Here is a 5,324-nt window from a genome sequence, read left to right as displayed (position 1 = left end):
CATGTAAAATGCTTCTGCCGTTCTTTTCACCTTATAGGTCCACTCTTCTTCCTCCCCTGCCCTTCTAAATAAACTTTATGTTTTACAGTAATTCTAGGTTCATAGCAAAATTGAGCAAAGGGTATAGAGAGTTCTCATACACCCTGTCCCCATATATGCACAACCTCTCCCACTATCAATGACCACATCAGAATGGTGCATTAATTACAACAAATGAACCTACATTGACACATCATCACCCAAAGCCATAGTTTATATTGGTGGTGTGCATTCGGTGGGTTTGGGCAAATGTATAATGACATGTATCCACCATTACTGTATCATACAGAGTAGTTTCACTGCTTTGAAAATCCTCTGTGCTCCACCTTTTTTTCAGTCCGCACCCCCGCCCCTGGCAACCACTGATCATTGTATGAACTCCATACTTTTACCTTTTCCTGAACTACATTTTAATATTATACTCCCTGTAGAGTCTTTTGAAATCTATGGACAGAAGTCTTGCCATCAGGATGAAATGCCATTTAGGTTGTGTTAAGCTATGGAGGTAATACAAATACATGCTTTAGACTAGAGTCTAAAATGTTTCTGAGGGGAGGCCTTAAGTGCTAAACGTGTGTGTCTCTGAGTTAAATGTTGAGATTGCTCAGATAAGATTTGAAACTTGTGTAGACAGAAGCAAGGAACTCAGGTTTGCTCTATGCAGCCTCCTTAGTTTGCCATTTTTGGGGGAAGGACTGTAGTAGCTGTCACGTGCTTTCTTTTTAAGGGAAGTCTAATTCATTGTTTTAAAAAACCTTGTTCTTTATATAAAAGTTTATTTTTGATTATTTAATTTCAAATATCACAAAACAGTGTAAAGTAAGGCATATACTATATAAAGTGCCTGTACTTACATATATATAATTTTCTCCATTCCTTCTCTCTTTTACCTGTAGCTAATAATTTTGAAGACATATTATTCACATACAGATCTTTTCCTCTACAAACAAATGAGGCATATTAATTATGTTTAAAAATCGATGGTGACTGTACATTTTATTTTATGACTTGGTTTTTCCTTCTATTTCATATGTTGTGGGTATTTTCCCTTTTAAGGAGAATTTTTCCTTTTCAGTAGAGTCTCAGTCTAAGTAATGACTGCTTAATGCTCTTTATATGGCTGTAACATAATAATAACCAGTCCTCAAGTGAGACGTTAGCCTGTAATTTAAAGGGGGATATGGGTGGGGGGAGACCTCACGTTAAGGAAAAAACAAAAGTCATGACTGTTGACATTGGCCTTGTAGTCATTAAGGATGTGAGCTTTTATTTTCTAAGGCAGATGTTACACAGCTTTGGGGCTGTTGCTGAGGTGTCACTTATGTCAAATTTTCATCTCGGGAGTTTGGAAGGAAGTTTTTTGGCACTGGGCTGCATTAATATATTACCATAGTTGTTAGTTTTGGCTACCATCCTTGGAGCGTTTTGAGATATTTTCGTGCCCATTTAAGGTGGCATGAGGTTGAATTAGTTTTAAGAGGAAGTAATGACTAATAGGGATAGAATTAAGAAACTGACTTATATTTTGCATATATGCTTATTTGCGGGAGGAGGAGGAGATTGTGGTGGTAGTTAATTGCAATTACCCCTTTGATTCTTAATTATGAAACAGGGTTAAAATTGTCCAGCTGAGTAGTGTCATGGGGTAATTGATGGTTGGACTCACCAGAGAAGTTTTCAGATATCTGGGGCTGGAAATGAATAATTGTGTTGTTGTTATTTTATAAAATATTTATTTTTAGGAAAGTAATATAATCAGTATTTATAAGATTAGAAAGGGAGCCCTAACCAGTTTGGCTTAGTGGATAGAGAGTCGGCCTGCGGACCGAAAGGTCCTAGGTTTGATTCCAGTCAAGGGCATGTACCTTGGTTGCGGGCACATCCCCAGTAGGAGGTGTGCAGGAAGCAGCTGATCAATGTGTCTCTCTCATTGATGTTTCTAACTCTCTATCTCTCTCCCTCTCCCTTCCTCTCTGTAAAAAATCAATAAAAAATATATTTTAAAAAAAAGATAAGAAAGGGACAGGAGTGAAATATAAGTCCCCCTAGTGCCCAGTTCCCATTCCTAGAGGCAACCACTGTTACCAGTTTCTTATGTATTCTTTCAAAGATTTCAGATCATACATCATATACCAGCGTGTAACCTATAGATTATTGCAATTTTTCTAAACGCAAATAGTAATGATATACACTGTTTTGTACCCTTTTTTTCATTGAAATACTATTTCTTGGAAGTTATTCCTCGTTAATACTGCATTCTTTTTATATGGATGTCTAGTATTTCACTGTGTGGATGCACTGTGATTTATTTATGTTAATCCTCATCTAAGGATATTTTTCCATTGAGTTTTACAGAGAGTGGAAGAGAGCGGGAGAGACAGAGAGAGAGAGAAACATCAATGTGAGAGAGACACATGGATTGGTTACCTCCCACATGCACCCTGACCCGGACCAGTGATAGAGCTTGCAACCGAGTTAGGCGCCCTTGACCAGAATCGAACCCGGGACCCTTTAGTCTGAGGGCTGATGCTCTATCCACTGAGGCAAACTGGCTAGAGCTCTACTGTGATTTACTTAACCAGTACTATATTGATGGCCATTGAAGTCATTTTCAGTTTTATTTTCATTAACAAACCTGTAGGGAATAACCTTGTACATATATCATTTCAAACACGTTCATGGGCATATCTGTAGGATCCATTTCTAGTGGTGGAATTGATAGGTCAAAGGGTATGGACATTTTAATTTTGGTAGAAATTTATTGCCAAGATGCTCTAGCCATAGAGCTTGCAAAGTTTCAGATTTCACCAGCAGTGGATGAGAACACTGCCTCCTCACACCCGTGCCGGTCACAGTACAGTTGTCAAACTGATAGGTTTTTGTTTTTTTCTTTGCCAAATGGAGAGGTGAAAAATGACAGTTTAAGGTAGCTTCGATTTGCATTTTTTTATTTTGGTTGACATAGAATATCTTTTCATAAGTTGAATGATATCTTTATTTCCTGTTCTGTTCCCTTTATGCTTGTGTCCTTTGTCTATTTTCCTATTGGGTTTTTAATCTTTTTATTTTCCGTTCATGGGGGCTCCTATGTATTAACAAAATTAGTGCCAGGCCTTTTGTTCTCCTTGTGATATATGACATTTATGTGGCATTTTGTATAAACATTATTTTGCTGTGCAGATTATTTAAAATTTTGTATCCTTAAGTTTACCAATTTATTAATTTAACATGTATTTATTGGATACCTCTCATGGCACTTGTTCTAGGCAGCAGGCTATACAGTAGTAAAGAAAACAGATCCCAATTCTTGCTCCTTAGAGCTAAGTGGAAGAGATAGTCAATAAAAGATGTTCAACAAGGATTATAGAGATAAATATATAATCAAACTTTTTGTGGCTTCAGGATTTTGAATCACAGTTAAAAGACCTTTTCCATTCCTACAGTTAAAAACCTACCTCATGGTTCCTTATAGTGTCATGTGTTTTTGGTGTGTGTTTATTTTTTAGTTTTAATTCTTTGATCCATCTGGAATGTTAGGTATGAATGCAACTTAATTTTTCTCCAGGTGCTCTAATAATTAAGGGAAGGCTGAGCTGCTGTAACCAAGGGACTAAAATATGCTATGGTTCAAAGAACGTGGATGTTGAGTTTTTCCTCACTTAACAGTCCCAGTGGGAGTAGAGCAGGTCAGCAAAATAGCCCATATTCCCAGGTCCCTTTAATTGTCACTGTAGTTACCTGCATGGTCATAGCTGGCTTGCTACCATATCTGGGTTCCCTCATTGCTAAGGACAGAGGAGAAAGTCCGGGTCAAGTGATCAGAAGTTGCGCACATCACTTCTATTGCTGTTGGTGAGAACGTAAGTCATGTGGGCACTTCTGGCTGCCAGGGAGGGTGGGGCCTGCAGGCTCTGCTGGTCAGCGTGGGCCCAAGAAAAAAACAAAGAGGGAATTTTAGTAGAAAATTAGCAGTCTGTCATTGGCTAGTCCAACTGATTTTACTGAATAGTCCCAACTTTTCTCCTTTGGTTTCTTTTTGAATTATAAATTCCCAAACACATTTTAGTCTATTTCTGGGAATCTCCATTTACTTTCATTGATCTCTATGCCTATGTGTGTACCAGGATCACACTTTTTAAAAAATTTTTTTTAAATTATTGGAGCTTAATATGATTTTTTAATTTTTGATGGGGTAGTTCCATTTTATAGAATTTTAATATTTATTTGTGTTTGTGTGTTTAAAAAATCATATTCATTTAAATAAATATATCTAGTCATCACTCCCTCTTCCTTAAAACCTGTTAATATTATTATTGGGATTGGGTAAAATGTGTAGATGTACTTTGTGAAAAAGGGCTCACATCTTTATGATGTTAATTTTTCTTATTTGATGATAATGGTGCACAGTGTTTGGGAAAAATTATCTGGACTTTCCAGTCTTTCTATATCTTTGAGCCAGGAAACTTATATAATTGAAGTTGGCAAGAGGGAGGACCATTATATCATATGATGTTGTGTTAAGTTTATTTTGACTTCTGATTATGACTGATGCCTATTTCTTTCTTAAAATTTAATAAACTTGGAACTTGAAAAAATAGCTTTTCTGTTTGAAAGTAAAAAAATTAATATTTCAGGAGTTTTTTACATAAACTTCTTTATAACACAGATCTGTCAAATTTTTGCATTTGTTTACGGTACGGAATACTGTTATTTCCTCATTGTGTGTGTGTGTATGTGTGTTAATCTGTACCTTTTTAAGACAACAGCTTTGTTCTCCTTTTCTATTTTTCTTGTAAAATAAGATACACATACAGATATCCACACAAAGCATACGTAGCTTAGTGAAATTGTAAAAGGGTGAACATTTTTGTGACCACCAGGCAGGTCAATAAACAGAATGCTAGCAGCCTCCTTAGTCCATTGGCATATTCCATGCCACTCATAGCCCTCTCCCCCTGGTTAGTAACCACTTTCCTGATTTCCATAGTAACTGCCTCCTGGCCTTTCTTTATGGTTTTATTTCCCACGTGCACATATCTAGCTACTGTAGTTTAGTCTTGCCCATCTTTTTATGTCTTTAAGTCTCTTAAACCTCAGGTTCCTCTTCCACTTCTTTCCTTTCCTTACAGTTTGTTGAAGACCCTAATCATTTGATCTCTGTGTTCCCACTGGCTGGATTCAATGATTGCAACCTCATAGTTCAATACATTTTTTAAGTTTTTATTTTATTGATTTCAGAGAGGAAGGGAGAGGTAGACAGAGATAGAAACAACAATGATGAGAGT

At 36.7% G+C, this 5,324-nt stretch overlaps 1 protein-coding gene across 3 annotated transcripts in view; it reads left to right on the top strand.

Moving 5' to 3' along the window:
* Positions 1–5,324, top strand: part of ACVR1 (activin A receptor type I) — a 134,296-nt gene that overhangs the window by 58,724 nt on the left and 70,248 nt on the right. The window lies entirely within an intron of this gene.

Source organism: Myotis davidii, unplaced genomic scaffold (genome assembly GCF_000327345.1).
Source record: "Myotis davidii unplaced genomic scaffold, ASM32734v1 scaffold433, whole genome shotgun sequence".
In the NCBI taxonomy this organism is placed as follows: Eukaryota; Metazoa; Chordata; class Mammalia; order Chiroptera; family Vespertilionidae; genus Myotis; species Myotis davidii.
This window is presented reverse-complemented; position numbering and strand designations above follow the sequence as displayed.